Source organism: Pogonomyrmex barbatus, unplaced genomic scaffold (assembly GCF_055798465.1).
Source record: "Pogonomyrmex barbatus isolate J1 unplaced genomic scaffold, ASM5579846v1 scaffold4, whole genome shotgun sequence".
In the NCBI taxonomy this organism is placed as follows: domain Eukaryota; kingdom Metazoa; phylum Arthropoda; class Insecta; order Hymenoptera; family Formicidae; genus Pogonomyrmex; species Pogonomyrmex barbatus.
In genome coordinates this window covers 1,776,466-1,797,703 of record NW_028297138.1, presented here as the reverse complement: position 1 = coordinate 1,797,703, position 21,238 = coordinate 1,776,466, and the positions used below count along the sequence as shown (strand labels likewise).

The window sequence follows — 21,238 nt, the reverse complement described above, 5'->3', positions numbered from 1 at the left end:
AGAAAATCCTTTAACAAACTTCCGATAATAAGAGCAATCCTGATTTGAACGGGTTCAAAGTAGAATCTCGTGGAACGAGGGGATTAAATTTTATGAAAAAGAAGAATTTTAAAATTCAAAAGAAACAGGAATGTTGGCAGTGCGGAAAACAAGGGCACTTCCGTTCCGAGTGTCCATCACTTTGATTGTTAAACATTTCTTTTTGTATGTGTATTTTTAAGTGACATTTTTTCTTGGATTGTGATATTTCTTTTTGTATGTGTATTTTTAAGTGACATTTTTTTTATTACTCTTTTATAATCTTAACCTGGTGAATCTTTTTTTAATTTTTTCTTTTTTTATTTTTCACTCGGCGGCAGTGGTGGCGGCGGCGGCGGGTCCGCCCTCCCCTCTGACGTCATGTCCACGCGCCCTGTCCACGCGCAATTTTTTCTTTATATTTTTATTTCTATATATTTTTTTTCATTATATCTTTTCTTCGTCTTCGTTATTTATCTTTTTGTAATTTTATCACGTTTATCACGTGTTGAAGGCATCGATCGTCGAGCGATGCAATCGCATGCTTAAGAACGACATGTTTATGCTCAATGACACTGGGTCGACGCGCTACCTCGTCTCATACAACGCGCGCCGTTCCCCCCTCCGCACACCCCCCCTCGGAGCTCCTGGGTTGCGCGCCGTTCCCCCCGCACATCTACACCCCTCTCGGAGCTCCTGGGTTAGAACCGGCCTAGTATACCTACTCTCTTTGTTTAGAAGACTTTTGGATTTACCTTTTCTCAACTTTCCACGCATGCAGATGTTATGCGGAGTTGTTTTCAAGAGAGACTATGACTTCGATTTGAAGGGAGATCAATTAAAACTCCTTTCAATAATATTGCTCATACTGTTGCCATTAACATTATGCATTGTATAAAAAAGCATCCATCCCTATAATTCCTCAGAAAGGTAGAGCGCGCTAGTTTTCCCCGTCCATGAGTTGCTACTAAACACGCGGATTAAGCTCATCAGATTCGACGGGTTCGTGTCAGTGATGCCAACTCGGATTGTTGATTTCGCTATAAAGTAAATTGTAAATTTCGCTAAAAACCACTAAACTTTTTTGCGTCCTTTTCCACCAGAAATCACTAACGATGTATGCTTTTCCACCAAAAAACCACTGCATCTTCTTCTTAAAACATACATATTTATTAAAAAAAGGTGCTATATTTATTAAAAAAAGGAATTATCTAAAATTTCGCGATTTATTATTAGGTGTACAAAAAAGTTCTGAGCTTTTTTTTGTAAAATTCAATCTTTATTCAAAAACAAATAAAAAAATATTAATCAGCGAAATATTCCTCGTTTGCATCAACGACCTTTTGCAATCTTTCGGGTAGCTTGCGAATTCCTTGACGATAGAAGCTCATCGGCTTCGAAGCGATAAAGTCATCAATGCATTTTCGTATCTCTTCAAATCTCACGAAATGTGTATCAGTCAAATGATGCTGTAGCGACCGGAATAGGTAGTAATCGGAAAGCGCCAAGTCTGGTCTATACGCCGCGTGCGGGAGAAGTTTCCCAGCATAACGCAAAGATATGGTCCTGAGTCGCTTTCGCAACATGTGGTCGAGCATTGTCATGAAGCAAGATCACTTTACGATGTCCTTGGCCAGTAAATGGCCTCTTTTCTTCTAATGCATTGCTCAAATTGGTCAATTTGATGTTGGTAGCGGTCTGCCGTGATTGTTTCATCCGGTTGTAACAACTCGTAATACAACACACCTTTTCAATCTCACCAGATACAGAGCAAAACCTTCTTGGCGTGGATATTGGGTGGCTTTGGTCGATGTCGAAGGTTGATCAGGGTCAACCCATGATTTTCTATGTTTAGGATTATCATAAAGAATCCACTTTTCATCGCCTGTAATGATTTTGTGCAGAAAATCTTTTTTTGGAACTTTGAAAGCAAAGTGAGTGCAGTGTCACGCCGACGATTTTTGTTATCTTCGGACAATTCATGCGGAATCCCATCTACCTTCCTTCTGAACCTTTCCCATCATATGTAAACGTACGGAAGTGGTTTGCGTAACGTCAAGCTGTTCTGCAAGCTCCTTTTCAGTTTGCGCAGAGTTTATATCCAGCAGTGCTTGCAATTCGTCCGTTTGAATCTTTTGAGGGCGTCCAGCACGCGGTTCATCTTCAAGACTGAAATCTCTTTGGCGAAATTTTTGATACCATCTTTTACATGTAGTATGACTTATAGCGTTTTCTCCATATGCAGCACAAATCATTGTAGTGGCTTCAGCAGCATAGTTCTTCAGATGAAACGCGAAGTGGATGAAAAATTAAATATGCTCTTTTGTTATTGCCATCGTGAACACTACTGATTTTTGAGGTTATGTGCATCAAACGCCAAACCGTATGGCATTTTAGAAGGCCAAATGTCAACGCTTTAAAACCGCAAAAGGATGGGAAGATATATAAAATTTAAATTGTTATTTCGGTTGTATGAAATCTAAAGCTCAGAACTTTTTTGTACACCTAATATAAAAGACCGCTTTGGAACATTACAAAAATAATGATAAAATTCGACATTTCAAACGACTGTAGCAAAAAAACTGGCCATTTTTAAGCTTTAACTTAAGGAAACTTGATCAGTAAGGATCTATTCAGACAAACATGCACAGCAACATAACCATATGTATAAGGAAAATTACCCAATCGCATTCCTATCATAAAGACACATGTAAAATGCGATTGGATAATTTTCCTTATGCATTATGGTTATATTGCTATGCAAGTTTATTTGGATAGACACTAAGTCAAGAATTATAACATACTAAAATTTCAGCCAATTTCGCAGAGGGCCAAAAACACATAATTTTGTGCGAGGTCCTTTACTCCTAAAATATTAAATATAATATTGAAGTACAATAAAATCATTAAACTATAGTAAAATCATCAATTTCCCGCTAGAATTATTTTGAAATCACTGAATTTCCCATTACTGCTAATTTGTAAATATGGCCATCAAAAGTTTTTGAAAACCACCAAATCTAGCAAGAAAATTAAATTGGTAACACTGGTTCATTTAGAATAATTATTGGATTTGAGTGGTAATAAATTAAATTTTTTTATAATAAAGAAAATAGTATAACAAGGATCATCGTTGTTGTTAGCGATTGTGCACAATTTACTGGAGATCGGGCTGACACAAAGCTATAACCATCGTAATAAAATTCAGACGTTCTCAGTTCGTTGAGATCGCTAGAGTATATAATTAATGGAATAATTAATGGAAAACGAATCGGCAATTATGGCCGTGGTATTCGTGCGAGTTTTTTCGGCTATCGGCGAGGCAGTGACGAGTCGCAAATGTTGTTGTCGCAAGTATTGTCTAGCAATGAGTAGTCGTAAAGCACGACAGTGTCACATTGACATGTTTGATTCGCAGGTAGGTAATTCTTCGGTTGTTTCTCCCAATGAATATATCTATATATGTCGCACTCGCGGCGGGTTCACTCGCGTTACACTCGCACCAAGAAAGGAAGAACAGTTTAAGAAAGAAACACACTTTATTATACACTGAAGCACGGGAGTAATAACAAGAGCTTTCACAATAAAATCAGAATTCGCCGCGATACGGCTCAAACTCTCGCGTCGCGCCGTCGACTCTTTCGCCACAACGACCGCTTGACAACCACTTGACGATCGCGTCGGCAAGGAAATATTCAGGTTGGAAATCATTATGAGGGTAGCGTCGAGCGGAACATCGCTCGGTCGTAACAATATGTTCACGTCGTGGTGCGTAAAAATGGCCGGTGTTGTGGCGGAGGATTTTGAATTCTTCATTGTGCGTTCAGATTTCTCTGATGCACTCAAAAGTAAAAAAAAGTGATTGGCCAATATTTCCCTGCAGAGGCGGATTGCTCTCACTGCAACGATGCATTTTGATCGGATAATTCAGAAAGGAACAATCGGTCAGTATCTCCCGGCGAAGACAGATTGCCCTCACCGCAACGATACGCTTCTTCTCGGATAATTTAGGACAAAGCGATCGAGAAGTAATCAAATGCCGGTCACTCGGTGGAGCAGAGAACACCCAAACTCGGTGATATTCTTCACGGTTGCGGAAATAGAAATACAGATAGGACAACTCAGCTTGCCGAAAATTTCCAGTTGGCGCGGCGACGGGTTTATACCTCACCTGTTTTTCTCGTTGCATCTTGCTCGAGATGGAGCGTCGGATCAGGCTCGTGGGAGTGAACATCGTGATCCGCAGGAGAGCTGGTCTTTTCCAGCGAAGGACAGCTTTTTATACTGCCATGATCCGATTTTCGAGCGGATTCGGAATGGTTCGGATTGTATCGTAAGCGGTAATTAAACTGTGACGCGGTCACCTCGCTCGACGCTCGGATTGGCTCGTCGGTGTTCGGGAGTGTTCGAGAGGAGGGGAGACTCAAGCTTACGAGAATACAGATTGAAGCGAAAAAGATAGTTTACTTAGAGAAAGATAGATACAGAGTGCAGGGCCAGGAGATGTCACAGTGTAATTGGCCACAGCAGGAGGTGAGATGCAAAGCGGAGATGCAAAGCGGTTGACGCAAAGCGCTAGACAGGTGCGGCGTGCGATCGATGACGGCTTAGTTACTACGGCGCGGTTACAGCTAAAGATCTTAGAATTACCGGCTTATAACTAGCGGACTTAATCTCTCTATCGCATGCACTTACAAATTAATGTCAGGCGGGACGGTTAGGTATTGCGGGCAGGGCTGAGTGCCACGTCGAGCCCTGCCTTCGCAACGGAAACCGGCGAAATCCGACAGAGCTGAGCGAAACCTTAGCCCGAGGAGCGGTGACAGGAGTCGGCGAAACCCGATAGAGCTGAGTGAAACCTCAGCCCGAAGGTAGAGAAAGCTGGTGAAACCCGGCAGAGCCAAGCGAAACCTTGGCCCCAAGAGGTAGTAGGTACTGATCAGGTCGGTGTCAGGAGTCGGATTGCAGGATGAGATCTGGTCCCAATGTCTCGGCCGATCGAGCTTATATACCCGGCCGGCGTTCCCCACTGCGCGCCGTCGGTCCGGCGGTGGGGAATCGGTATCGCGTGGAGCACCGTGAGCGAGACGGCGCGTGCGGCCTACAGGCAAGCGAGTGCGATAGCGCGAGCGGTATGCGTGCAAGCAGGATAGGTAGCGCAGGATAATAAGCCAAGCGTATATCTATTTATATATATATGTATATATTTTGTACACGTAACGGCCCTGCCGTTACAAAACCGCAACCACTCTAATGAAATAAGGTGATCTTTTTATCTCTAGAGAGATTCGGATTTGTTTGGTCGGATTCGGGCGCTGCTCCGCGACGAAATCTCTTCGAGCTTGACGGTGTTTGGTTGGATTCGGTTTTGGTTGGTCGCTTCGAGCCGAGATCGGCTCTCGCATTCGGCAGTGTTCGGCCGAGATCGGCGGCGTGGTCCCACAACAGCATACCAGCAGTCTTACAATCACTTGGGCGCAAAGCGTCTTATGCCCGACAGGTCGTTAATCGGGCACCACAGTAGTGTATATAGGATTCTAACGCAGACGCTCCGAGGGTGCAAGTGTGCGGAAAGATTCGGGAGAGGGAAGGGGAGGGGGGACGCTGGACTGCTAATTTTAGAGCTTGGGAAGAGGAAGTTAGCTAAGATAATAGAAGCATAAGCATCGGCAATCCGGACAAATTACGAAGATAGTAGGAGTATGAACAAATAGATAAAACAAATTGCAACTCGGAGGATTTTTTTTATTAGAAAAGAGGAATCTTCGAAAAACCTTTCCCCTGACAATCGAGGAGTGTAGGATTTGAGTGAATAGCACGTCGAACGAAAAGCCACCCAGCCTCACCTACTCATTAAACCTCTTCTAATTCCCACTCTAGCAGCGTGACATGACGTCATAAGGCGAGAGAGGATCCGAGCCTGCCGCCGCCGCGTCCGCCGCCGCCCGCCGCCGCGTCCACACCCGCCGCTGCGTCCACGCCGCTGTTCGCCGCTGCGTCCACGCCGCTGAGTAAAAATAAAAAAATAAAAAAGACTCACTAGCAGAGATTGTAAAAGTAATCCCAAAGAAATATCTAATAGTCACTTAAAACCCATACACATACACACACACACACACACACACACACACACACACACACACACACACACACACACACACACATACACACACAAAAAAATTTTGTTGTCCCCCCTTCAACTCCCCTGGTTTATCCTCCGAGAGGAATTCCTTCACATCTTCAGGATCATCCGCCGGAACATTCTCATCATCCAAATCCTTCGCCGAAGGCATAAAGCTAATGAATTCATATAACTTGATCGATCACGGCAATTGCACGATTTCACAGTCCGGAGGATCATTAGGAACATAATCGATATATTGCTCTTCCGCATTACAAATGTACCATCGTTATAAAATCTTCGGATGATATCCACCCACATTTCCACTCAGGCAAAGCACTAAGCTCCTAAGTCGCAAAATCGTTCAGAAACTCTTCAAATTCACTATCATCCTCGTCAGGAACTATATGGTTTAATGGTACCTCGCCACTATCGAAAAGTTCGCGCACAAGCGATATTTCGCTCACAAAATTATTGTCGTGTAGTGCCATTGCGAAGACGTTTCAATATGCGACTGCCAATATGCAGCCACAAGATTCATGAGTTGAAACATTTTGAAAACAAAGATAAAAAATTAATAATACAAAAACAATTGTTGAGTACGGCATAAAACTAAACACTATAGATAAAATAAAAAAGAGACGGGAGAAGGATAGAAGATAGTAGATATACGTATATAATAGGGAGAGCATAACAAAAAGAGAAGATGATAAATATATTATATGAGAACATAACAGCGCTGCTTTTTTCTAGGAAGAGCCACGAAAAGATGACATTTCATAGAAATCGATGACTATACGCCATGACGTGTTAAGAGAGAAGCGCCGATAATCTGGCTGCTGTGAACAAATTTTGAAGATAATAGAAGTTATAAACAAATAGATAAACAAATTGCGATTCGGAAACCATACTTCGGTTTTATACAAAAGAAATTGCAAATGATATATAATAGATTATTGGGCGCGCGAGATCACAGTAGGTGGAAGTCTAATAAATCGAATGTGAGAGAAAGCCGGCGCGATTGCATACAAAAAAAAAAACGTGGAGTGTTGCATGTACCGGTAGTGATTGACAGGTATCATTTATAACGGTATTCCACCCCTGTCCATATTGATAAGATATCGATAAGACAAGGTCAGTTATGAGTATATTATAAGAATAATGAAACATATACATGATTCATAATTTTTTAAATCTTTTTTTATATAGTGAGTAACATATATACGGGCAACTGCTAAAGAGAAAAAGAAACTTTACAATGAGCTTTTCATTGAGAGATACCGTGATATGCAGTCGTAAAAAATGTAAAAAATGTGGCGCTAGAATAATAGATGATGACGAGATGTACAGTTGTCAACCAATCGAAAAGTTAACAAGTTCTCTGTTATGGAATGTGACGAGCCATCCACCGGTGAACGTGACGGTTTATTTTTTGGAGAGACATTACATCCCAACTCCCCAGTATTTTGTGAAGAGACGCTACGACTATTCCTTGATTCTAACCAAAATATTTCTAGGGGCATCCTACTTCTCGATTCCTACCAAAATATTTCTGAAATATGTATATATCACCATTACGAATGAATCGCATATAATATTTCAACAGATGACCTCTTTGGAAAGGGCATTATTCGGCTTCGCTAAACGACAGCAGTCTATGATAATATTTCGTAAACATGAGTGTTATAATGGCATAGGAATGTTCGATTACAATAATTACGTACAGCATATCCAGAACTTTTCTACTGTTCTATCGGTCATGTGCGAAAAGAGAACCAAGCATCCACATCATTACCAATTAATTATCGAATTTTCAGTTGCATCAAAAAATATATAAAGTGTCATAAAAAAAAATATGAATGAAAAAGTTTCACGCTTAAATCATAATGCAATTTCTTTTTTTTGTCATCTGCTCGACCGACATACTGACCTACCTATCTGCCTGACGCCACCCAGTAGAATAAACTTCTCGCGGCGCTATACGATAAGAAGCGGTATTACATCGATCGTTGGAATGTTAAATAATCGTCAACGTAATGGAAAGGAATAAAAAAATATATTTTGCATATTATATATGTGTTTATTCATGATTATCTGATCATTAATTAAACAATTTGAATACATTTTGTAACGCGTAATTAGTATAATCACATCGCATAGTATTATCAGCGTCTAGATAGTTCAATGAATCTACGTAATCCGCATCCAGGGTCTCGATATACACGGACTCTCGCTCATTGTCCTGAAGCAAGTTCCGCAGCGATTTTCGCTTTTCGTGTCCTTTGATGTATACGACAGCATTGTCGTCGTTGTCTTTTTTCGTAACGTGCATAGCCTTCGTAATCAAACTCTTAGTGTCACTGTACGGAACCGTTCCGTCGTCCTATCGCAGTCTATGGTGATCACCTAGCGTGCGCGAGACCTGTCGGCACTTGCAAGAAAATGCCGGTATAGTGCTTGCGAAAATGTAGTGAGAGAGAATGGTCCGTTCTTTGAGAGCAGTAAACTCCTTTATGACAGACTGTTCTCCAACGAGGAAATCTTGTAGATCTACGAACGTTGGCACAGAGATGACTGTTGTCGAGAAAAAGACTGCGGTCGATTTTGATGTATAGTAAATTTTATCATTTCAAATTGTATTGGAAAGGCGAAGCGAGGATGTTCTTAAGTGATCTCCTGTACAACATTGTTCATCGGGTATCAACGGTTCATTGTATCAACGAGTTGTACTGAATCACGCAATCGTGTACGATGAGACAGTATGCGGTGGTATTCATCAATATGTTCTTTAGACTCAAATTCCAATCTCACATCCACGGTTGCGCTCTTGACCGATTCATTTTGTCAAGAGCAATCGATGATTATGAATAGGTCATTACATAGAAAAGACGTGACGGTGAGATTTGGCTCGAGATACTTGTCTCCGTAATAATTCTTGCAGAAACGCATGTACGTATCGTACAGCAAAGATCATCTGTTTTTGTCGAAATCCAGATTTATATCTGCGCTAGTACGCGCATCCTAGCTGGCATTTCACAGAATCACGCTTCTGTCGGACGACGTTATTACGTAAAGTTTGCCCAGGTTTCTGTTACGATCAATCTCCACACCATCGAGTATCAAATCTCATTGAACATGAACGCGACGCAATTATTTCTCGCATCTGTTCCGTTCGACTCTGTTCTTCATCAGTTTTTTCTCGACATTTAGAAAGCTTTCGTACGATAGTGTGTACAAATTGCTGTATGGGTATGCTTATCTCATCGCTGCACTCGAACGTTGTATTGGCGAAGGGATTGTACGCGTGAGTCTCAATCTTGACGACGCGATCGCGATCGTCCAAGATGGCTCGTCTTCAATGTTTTAGATGTCAGTCTCACAAATTGCACATCGCGAAAAATCTCAAAGCCTATAAAAATTTAACGTTCGACGCGTTGAACTTCTTCCACTTCTTGTAGGCGGATAAGCGAGTATTGATTGGTGTCTTCTTTATAAAGAATGCGTTATCTCTCTGCATGTGCTTGGCTCCGTTCAACACAAGCATTTCAAATGTTACGCTCGCGTTATCGCTGTCACCGTCGTATGTGCAATCTAACAGTGATCTCTTTTCCTCTAAAATCGAGCAATCATCCGTTTTGGTTAACAATGCGTATTGTTAGCTCCGTAATGCTTCGTGCGATGACCGGCAGATAAATGGTCTGCATCGGTTTTTCCGATATCCTGGCACGTTCGGTAAAAATTCGTGTACCGTGTGCACACATTTATTGTTGCTGTACGCACCTGCGATCACGTTACACTCGACATGGATAATGTTTACATTCATTATGTCGATCGACACATCCGATTTATGCCATTTTCGCGGTTGCAGTATACTTCAGCGAGAAATACAGCAGCGATCCAATGTTATTGAGCTTGTTAAAGTTTATTCTGTAGACGCATTTAATCTCATCATGTTGTAATTTGCGAGGAGCACTATCGAGCATTGTTCACCCTCGACGCGCGCGATGTCATCGGCGTTACCATCGGGCGCATCGCGTCAAAAACGATTCCGTAAAATCTAACGTCTCAAAAATTTATTTATGACCTGCAATTCGTATGATCCCTCGAGAATCTTAATTTCTGCGTCGTCTTTACCAAAATAAATCGTATTGTTCGAAGCGTTTATATTCGATATCGTGTGATAAGTCTCCAAAATTGTTAGACTGATCTCATAATCATTGTCGCTCAAATCTGTGGCTGGAAAGTAGTTTGCCGCGAGAACATTGCTCTTTTCGCTCAGCGTAAGCTTTTCTGTCAGTGACATGATGGAAAAAGCGTTCAACAAATACTGAGATATCGTGGCATTTTGTCTTTTTAAATTCACGCGCGTCAATCGTTTGGAGAAACCACAAGCACAGCTGTCCGCAGACGCTATGAGCGTATTGATAGGACGTTCGATTATATTCTATCGTCGTAACACTGTTTCCAATGAGCACCGGGATCTATCGTATCGTTTAAATTTACGATACTCTCCTTTTGACGTGCGCCGCTAATCGGTAACGCGTTACGCATGAAAACACTTCTGAAGTATGATACATCTCGTCAGCTGATCTAATTGTATGCTGGTGGTTGCGCCCATATTTAATGTTTAATGTTTTTTCTTTTTTTTCGCTATTATACTTCGTCCGCGTTTATACGGAGCGAGATATAGCCGCCGTCCGTATTTGTTCGGAGCGAAATACATGTCCTTGTCCGCGTGTTTCCATCACGCGATTGTGACATTGCAGTTCTTCGAGCTAATGAGCCGCGCGACTTTGCTGTCGTTTACCACTTTCGCCACGTTGGCCGCTCCGTTGACCAAGGATCCGAGCGCGAAAGTTGATAGAATCGATAACGCGCCAACTCGTTTCGCAGTCGGAAGTATTCGTTTCTTTTTTTTTGTCTATTTTTGTCCTTGTCGGCATTTTAATACTCATGCCGATCTTGGTCTTGGCTTTCATCGCTGTCCATCAGCTGCAGCAGCAGTTTTCTTACTCAGAATCGATTCTCTCGCTATGACGCGTTCTAGAGCTTTATAGACGAGTACCTTGTACCGCTGCGTGTCTATCGGCAAGATCGTTGCTCCGAAAATACGCAAGTAGTAGTTTAGTTGTAGTTTTCACAACACGCCGGATCCAATAATTTATGCCCGTTTCATTTCTGGCTTCTTTAGCCGACTACCTAGGCCGCAAAACTGATAGCTGGGAATATGTAACTCGAAAGAAAGCGCGTTTATCGCTCGATTGAGCAGACTCTAACGCAGCCTTTGTTGCTGCTAACATACGCTACAATCCTTTATCTTCGGTGCGGGATTATCGATGTGGGTGCGATGTGCGTGTGTCGTTGCCATGGTTAATTATAATACTCGACGTAGCGATAGGTTCGAATCACCAAATCCATTTTTATATGGATCTTGGAACTTGTCCCACACATGATCGATATAGTCGCCGCACATGCGTAACAGTATGTTCTTCGGTATATATTGCAACTGCTCAGCGCTCAAGTCCTGAATCGAAAGGATGCGACAGCGCGAGATACATTTTTGTTATTGAGCGATTCGCGATTTCGCGCGCCTATTAATAGGTGTTGAATCGAAGCCTAGGTAACGCAGTGCGAACATGAAATTAGTACAGCAACCGCTGACGATACGCGTCGTGAACTGCGACGAGAAAGCGCGACTGAGCACAAGCAATGCTATCGAAAACTACATGCGCAATTATTTGCAGCCCGTCGAATTGTAATAAAATCAACGTTCTCATAAGTTTGTTCGAGAATCCGCACAGAGTACGTTTCACGTACACGTTTCGAGAACATATAGTCAAAGTCATTGCAACAACCAAAATACGATATCTCGAAGTTTTATTGACATCGATCGACAAAATCAGCTACTTTACGTTCTCCAATAACAGTGACATCATTTCACCGAGCGAGGCACGTCCCAATATGATTTTCGACGACGTTGCAGTAAGCAAGATGCAGTCAGAGAATACTTCTCGATGGGCCGCCACTCGAACGTCGACTGCTTCTATCTCTATCAGACGTACGCAAACATTATATATCTAAACATTTGATACGCGACAATGCCAATCTGCTGATCTTATCCAAACATAGTACCAACTTGAAATATGTTTAACGATCACATGAATACCAACATGTCATACGATGAATTTCGTGCGTTACTGTACGCCGCGACTGTTGGCAGCGCGAGTACGGATTTTTTAGTGATAGATAAGGACAATCCGCTTTTCAATGGATGATATAGAAAAGAATTTAACGTTCGCGGTTAGTCAATGTCGACATGTCAACTAGGCAACATGGATAACATCAAAGGTCGCGGAAAAATAGCAAAGCAGAAAAGGAATGATTTGATTCGCAAAATATCGCGTTTTGAAAACTGGTAAAATAGATGAAGATGTACTGTTGGAGAGTCGCTTCAAGTCCATCATCGAACCGAGGAGTCTCAGCCGATTAAAAAAAAAGCCAATGTTGCAAGGGATATCGATATTAAGAAAAAGAAATAGTGATGATGACGATGACGATACTACTAACAAGGATTCATATTGGATGGATGTTGGATGATTGAAATTAGCGCCGCAACTTAAAAAGTGACGTACAAAATAATTAAATGCCACGTTAGATTCATTCACTTTCGATTCCACACCGATAGAAACATCGAAAAAATTACCGAAAGAATATAAAGAACCACCGCTGAAAATACCGCTGTTTGTGTGAAACGAAGACGTTTTTGAAACAAAAGACGTCAGTGAATCGTCAAACAAAGACAGCCATCAAACAAAGTCTGTAAACGCAAGGAAGTCGTGAGGCGCTTAATGATTAACTAGGACGAAAGTATGGGGACGACATAAATAAAGCGATCGATGTATGAATGTGTACGGCGTCTATTTCGATAAAAGTTGTCCGATGCTTGATAACAAAATGTTCGACATTGACAAAAAAGACGCTATAATCATAGACAATGTGAGATACAATGGTATACCATGATTATACGAATTGATCTTTAAGAGACTTTCCGATGAGGCTGTATTCATCAAAGATGACAGACAAACGTATAAAAGTATACTGTTAACAATGAATGCTCCTAACGTGGCCACAGCGTCCATAACAAGGGATACAAATATATTTTCACTCCGCTCGTATCTACATATAAAAGAAGCGGTAAAAGGATGCAGGCGTAAACAATATACCATCTATCATGAAGTTAAATGACAACAAGATCGATTACGTGCATTGGGACGATCCCAACGGGCTGGTGGTGCGACTCCGACGCTTCGCGCCGAACTGGTCACAACGTTCGCGACAACGAGATGCTCGTCGATCATCGAGGAACTTCACGAAGCCGGCATTATTATAAATTAAAAGACATATCGACAAAACGAACTAATCGATTGACGTCAGTGAGGAAAAAAAGAAAACAATTCTTTAAATTGTATAATATACCTTATTTACATATTAATATAACAATTAATACATATTTATATATTAATATCAAACATCATCGAAACATGAAATCGTCAAAATCCGATGGACGTGAAAAAAATGTCAGCTCCGAGAGGCAACGACTCGAGGAATTGCATGCTCCGGCGAGAAGAAATTTTCCACAAAGATGTGTCACAATTCGGGGATACGATGATCTGATGTCGTTGAGATGCGTTCATACTCGAGTTTTAACAGAAGTCATCACTACATACTACTCATCATTATTGATGCGTTGAGTAAATACGCTTGGGCCGTACCGCTCAAGAGCAAGGTCGGAAGCGAGACGACTAATGTTATCCCTGAGATAATTCAAGAGAACGGAAGATGCACGAGAAACTTGCAAACGGATATGGGGAAAGAGTTTTACAACGCCGATGTGTAGAAAAAACACAATGTTAATCATTATTCCACGTATTCGATGTTAAAGGCATCGATCGTCGAACGGTTCAATCACATGCTTAAAAACGACATGTGGAAGATGTTTACGCTCAACGGTACTTACAAGTAGGTCGACGCGCTACTACGTCTCGTATCAGATTACAACGTGCGCAAGCATCGCACTATCGGCGTGCAATCCACTGACGTAACTCCCGCGATCGTCAAAAGACTTTTGAACACATTGTACAGCGAGATAAAGATCGCAAATCCAGCAAAATTCAAAATAGGCAATTCGATGAGCAAGTACAAGACAGTTTTCGAAAAAGGTTGCAAAATGGCCCAAAGGTCAAATTGGACCATCGAGGTGTTTAATATCGTTAAAGTGCAGCGTACTAATCCCGTAACCTATCTGCTTGAGGACTATCGCAGAAAATCCGTCGCTGAAACGTTCTACGAGCATGACTTGCATCGTGCGACTGATCCGGACGTGTATCTCGTGGATAAAGTATTACGCAGGAAGGAGACAAGGTTTACATCAAGTGACTGGGATTCGATAGATCACAATTCTTGAATACACAAAAGCAATATGATTTAATTCATTTTATTTTTTACAACATATTAAAAATAAACATACAATGTATAATTGTATATATTTTTATTATTATTCCTTTCCTCCCATTATATCTTTATAAAGTGTAAAAAAATTACACGTGTATAATAACTATAAATGTATTCATAAAATATTTATAAAATGTAAAAATTGTGCATGTATTATTGCTATAAAAAAATATATTAAACATATAAAATAAAATATATTAAACATATAAAAAAATATATTAAACATATAAAATATATTAAATATATAAAATAATCTTTATACAATACGTGTATAAAGATATATATTAGGTTGTCGGAAAAGTCATGACGTATTTTTTCTATGTTTCTCAAAGCTCATTTATTTATATAAAGAACAAAGATCAATCAGTGATATATTGCCCATTTTGTTCGATAACCTTTTTTTTCAGTGAGTTTCTCGTTCATAGAAGGATCCGTCTTTATCGACGAAAAATTAAACAAGGTGCTGATTTACAATCTCATTTGAATTAAACGTTATACATGCAAGGAATTTTGAAGAGAGCGAAACAAATAGAAGTTTGATAGCGCAAGGTCAGGCGAGTATGGTGGGTGTGGCAACATATCCCATCCAAGCTCCAATAATTTTTGACAGGTCAAACTTATATGTGGTCTCTCGTTATCGTGATGAAACACAACTCCTTTACAATTAACGACTCTGGACGTTTCTGGATGATGGATTCGTTCAAACTATCCAATTGCCGACAATACACATTCGAATTGATTGTTTGGTTCCTTGGTAGGAACTCGAAAAATACGACGACTTAAAATCTCATATTGAGAGCACTTCCTCTAATGAATGTTTGCTTTTGATATCGTTTGAGGCAAATCATCACGTCGGGACCAAATTGAGACTGTTTGCACACCACATTGTTGTAAACAATCCACTTCTCATCACTATCAGTCGCTTCAAAAAAGGAAATTTTCCGTTTTCCTTATGTTTAATAAGCATATTGCAGATGTTTATACGCGCGTCAAATGAACTTTTTTGAGTTCATGAGGAACTCAAAATATCGAGCTTGCTTATATATCCCAGGTGATCGTGAACACTTGAATGATGGATGTTCAATATTTCTACAATCTCTCGTGTCGTAATGTGGGTTTGACTTGATCAATGCCTTTATTTTGTCATCATCAACCTCGGTGAGTCTCCCTGACCGAGGAGCGTCGTTGAAATCAAAATCACCATCACGAAATTTCGTGAACCATCATTAGCACTGACGTTCTTGTAGAGAATTGTTACCGTAAACTTTACGCAACTTTTCACAAACTTGACGCGCGTTCTTCCCTTTACAGAAATAAAAGTAATATATGACAAAAATGCACAGTTTGGTCTTCCATCTTCAACTTGTTATAAAATCTCCAAAACTCAACTAAATCGCTCAATTTTTTTTATAATGAAGCTAGAACTGTCAGCTATCAAATGACATAGCAATAATATAGATACGAATGACTCTAGTACTTCCAAAAATAAACTAGTATCATCTGTTACAAAAATGCGTAATGACTTTTCCGATAACCCAATAAAAAAATATATACATACATACGTACGTACATACTGTGACGTGGCGCTTTGGAGCTGCCGGTCACAAGAGGCATAGGCCTCAACCGCGAAGGAGATATCAGATCCGCGTCCTCCGATGGGGGGAGGAAGGCGGCCGATTATTCTTCGGCCAGCGGGGCCGTTGTCGTGATCGCGTGCGGCGTGATTATTTTCAGGGCGCGGAGTGACGCTATTATTTCTGCATGTATTATGCGCCCCGACGGACGAGGATCAACGTGTGTACGGATGGAGGAGGGACCGCCGAACAGAGAGTGACGTGAAGGAGTCGAAATCCGCAGGTCGTACCCTTCTCGCAATTACAGTGGGAATGGAAGTGCCGCTGTTATATGAATCTCTTTTTCTAGCCGAGAAAGTGTCATTACCGATTGAGAAGCGAGCGTAGCGAAGAAGCTGCTACCCCACGGAGCAAAAGCGTAGAGGACCCTGATTAGGGAACGTTCCAGTGAGGCTCCGGAAGGACCGGTGAGGATACCGAGTTGGCGGGACGAGATGCAAAGGTCTCGAAGTCGGAGGAGTCAAAAAGCCAAGGAACATAATCGCAAATGCCACCGCCCTTTGAATTTCCCGCGAGGACTTCGCGGCGCGCGGCCACGCGATTAGCCGATTTTTGGCCAATAAGAAATCGCGAGAGGGGGACAGCGATCATCTGCATTTGTTCCGCGAGGGCGCGGAAGAATCACTTATGCGTGGTACGCTTTGACAGGAAGGATGTGTATCCGAGATCGTCAACCTGCCGCAAGGAAGCAACCGTCGTCATTGGTGAGCCGAGCGCTCTTTTCCTTTGTAAAGCCGTCACCTCTGTCATTGCCCAAACAGGGTAAATCGGGCGAAAGTCACAGGAGTGCCGTTAGCGTGAATTTGTGCGAGTGATAGAGTGATAGAGAACGACTCTAGTGCCGGTGCCTGCGACGATCGCGACGATTGCTAGTCATCGAAGGAAGCGGACAACATTTCGTCTTTTTTCCCCACATTAAGTCGTTTTCGTTAATGTTATTTCGCCGTTTAACCAATGTACGTGTTGTTTTTGTATGCCGTTTAAGCAGCCCTTAATTGTTGTACCGAGTTGTGAAACCGAGTTTAATTTTTAACACATCTTTGCTTGCGCGTGTTATTAATCGGGCTGCGAATTGCTGCGCACTTATTGCTGTTCGATTGCGTCATTCAACTGCAATTGCATGCTTGTTGCTTTATATTTGCTACTAGTCTTGTTTCGAATTCCAAATGCTCGTAATAACGAATTTCGCATAGAAAATCGACGTCGAATTGCAGATAGTGTAACCAAAAATTCTTATTATTGCCGGTCATCTCTGTATACGTTGCGCGCTCTTCGAGTCAACTGTTTATCGCGTGATCGGCAAGGTTGCATGCGCATTGTAAACTGTTTCAAGCCGCGAATAAACTCGTTGTTAATCATTAATTATCGTTGTTAATTATTCATTGGCCTCTCTATCTCTCTCCTTCGAATAGCGCCCTGACTACTGAACCACCCCCCTCTCCCTATCCATCTCTGAGTAGCCGTGCAATCTGTCGCGCGGTCTGTAAACGAATAAAGTTTCGAGTGATACGTACCGCATGCTTGGCGCCCAACCGTGTTGTGTATGCATAATTAACGGGGTATACCGAGTCGCTGCCGGTTAATTTTGAAGGGCCGGAAGGTGCGGACGCGCGGCGGATTTGGCGACCGACGAACTCAGGGCAGCGGTCGCAATACATACATATGTACATACATACATACGTATGTATATACATACGTACGTATACAAAGTGTCCGTCCGAACAAATATCTTGTAATTGTTTGAAGTTACATGAAAGTGTAATAAGAGAAATTTGCACAACTCTGAGTCAGCTACAAAATGCAAGTAAACATTTTTTTTACTCGTGATCTTTTCAAGTTATGTATTATAGATCAACATAGTTTTTTAAAAGGATATCTATAATTTTTCTTGCATATTTATATAGTAGGGGTCAATTGCAATCAAAATTATATGTAGTAAAAAATTGCTACTATGCATCATTTACGAGATAATCGGCAATTTATAAAATTATAAGTATTAAAGTAATTGGTTTTCCGCGGATAATTTGTTTCCGAATATTGATATTATTTTCCTCTTGGGTGTAAAGATATGTACTTAAGTTTTATTTTTATTTTTTTAAGAAGATATAACTGGCGTCAGTAATTGATAATTTCTAAAGAGAATAAAATAAAATAGCTGTTATTACTTGGGTTGAAAGGAAAAGTTTTTAATTAATACTTATTACGGGTTTTATGTTTTAAAAGCAATTGCTTGCTGAACTTTTGAGATAATGTATCTATTAGGTGTACAAAAGTAAAAAAGTTCTGAGCTTTAGATTTCATACAACTGAAATAACAATTTAAATTTTATGTATCTTTCCGCCCTTTTGCGGTTTTAAAGCGTTAACATTTGGCCTTCTAAAATGCCATACGGTTTGGCATTTGATGCACATAACCTCAAAAATCAGTAGTGTTCACGATGGCAATAACAAAAGAGCATATTCGATTTTCTATCCACTTCGCGTTTCATCTGAAGAAAAATACTGCTGAAGCCACTGCAATAATTTGTGCTGCATATGGAGAAAACGCTGTAAATCATATTACATGTAAAAGATGGTATCAAAAATTTCGCCAAGGAGATTTCAGTCTTGAAGATGAACCGCGTGCTGGATGCCCTCAAAAGATTGAAACGGACGAATTGCAAACACTGCTGGATATAAACTCTGCGCAAACTGAAAAGGAGCTTACAGAACAGCTTGGCGTTACGCAGCAAACCATTTCTGTATGTTTACATACGATGGGAAAGGTTCAGAAGGAAGGCAGATGGGTTCCGCATGAATTGTCCGAAGACAACAAAAATCATCGGCGTGACACTGCACTCACTTTGCTTTCAAAGTTCCGGAAAAAAGATTTTCTGCACAAAATCATTACAGGTGATGAAAAGTGGATTCTTTATGATAACCCTAAACATAGAAAATCATGGATTGACCCTGGTCAACCTTCGACATCAACGCCAAAGCTCAATATCCACGCCAAGAAGGTTTTGCTCTGTATCTGGTGGGATTGGAAAGGTGTGTTGTATTACGAGTTGTTACAACCGGGTGAAACAATCACGACAGACCGCTACCAACACACAATTGATCAATTTGAGCAATGCATTAGAAGAAAAGAGGCCATTTACTGGCCAAGGACGTCGTAAAGTGATCTTGCTTCATGATAATGCTCGATCACATGTTGCGAAAGCGACTCAGGACCATATCTTTGCGTTAGGCTGGGAACTTCTCCCGCACGCGGCGTATAGCCCAGACTTGGTGCTTTCCGATTACTACCTATTCCCGTCGCTGCAGCATCATTTGACTGATACACATTTCGTGAGATTTGAAGAGATACGAAAATGCATTGATGATTTATCGCTTCGAAGCCGGTGAGCTTCTATCGTCAAGAAATTCGCTATCCGAAAAATAGCAAAAGGTCGTTGATGCAAACGGGGAATATTTCGCTGATTAATATTTTTTGTTTGTTTTTGAATAAAGATTGAATTTTACAAAAAAAAGCTCAGAATTTTTTTGTACACCTAATATATATATATATATATAAACTTCTTTCACTTCTTTCACTCATTCTCCATATATTTTATCATTATAGTATCTTAAGTTTAAAATTATTTGTATTCGCTTACACTCTTATTTGTTTACATTGTCTTTATAACTAATTCCTAAACTTCATGACATAATCATTTTTTAATGTTTATGATACATTTATTTTGTAACACTAATTTATCCATTTTTTATTATTTTTTAACTAATAAAATAATTATGTTATTATATTATTTAGCCGTTTTAAAGAATACTCCTAATGTTTTGAGAAAAGTCACGTCAAAAGACGTGATTTTGATATAAGAAATAAGTAATAATATTACTTTTAAAATACGTATTTGTGATATGATATAAGAAGTGATAATAATTTTATTAACTATGAGAAAAGTCACGTCAAAAGATGTGTGTTTTGATATGGAAAATCAGTAATAATATTATTCTTAAAATATGTATTTGTGATATAAGAAGTGATAATAATTTCATTAGCCGCATCATCATTATAAAATCATCATAAAATATGTTACCGTTTATCTTTCATATCGTAACGTCTTTCAAACGTGACATTTTTTAAGGTTAAGTGCATTCTTAAAGATAGGTATCAATAAATCCAATGTATAAATACTAGCAAATTTGTAGTTATAGTAATGTATGTAAATGTTATGTCCAGCCCAAAAGGATTAGAAAATTAAAGAAATAACGAAATACAGATGGGCTCGAAAGGACGGAACAACTGCTCCTACGAGAGTCAATTGATAACCCTCGAGTCGAAACATACTGATTACGCCTCGGCACTAGGTCAGCGATAAGGACTCGCAGTGACACCGTGACCCAGACGTGCGCTAGTTGATCCATTTTTAAATCAAGGAACTTAATCCCTTTCACCTGGGATAGAACCTCGTATGATCTTTGGGATAGCGAGGAACGAAAAAGGGTTGATAAATAATTAAATCAATTTAGGAATAATATACATTTAATTATGATCAAGGCTAACGATTACAATTTTGGTCAACATGTGAAAAAGAATTTAATTCGAGACTAAATTTGCAATTTGGGACTTATATTGAAATATATGTATATAAATATAAATAATTGTGTGTTTGTGCATACCGCGATTTACAGTGATTCTGAGGTCATCGGGCAAGAATTTACGGAAAGATTGGTTTTGATATATTATAGATATTTACTACATTATTAATATTGATAAGTGTAGTGTAGGATCTTGCCTGATAGTATACATATGTTTTATGTAAAAAAAGAAGTTTTGAGTGAAAACAAAAATGATGTAATGTAAGTTATTATATTCGGAAAATTACGCAGGAGAGTAGTCCTGATCCTCCTCCGGGGGAGGAGTTTCCAAATCACGATAGAGGCAGGGTATTTGCAATAGCTCGGGAGGAAAA

The 21,238-nt window shown here is 40.3% G+C and overlaps 1 protein-coding gene across 17 annotated transcripts in view; it reads left to right on the top strand.

Annotated features, from left to right (window-relative positions):
- LOC105427286 (adenylate kinase isoenzyme 5) overlaps positions 1-21,238 on the top strand; it is a 308,338-nt gene that overhangs the window by 244,151 nt on the left and 42,949 nt on the right. The gene's annotated exons all lie outside the window — the stretch shown is intronic.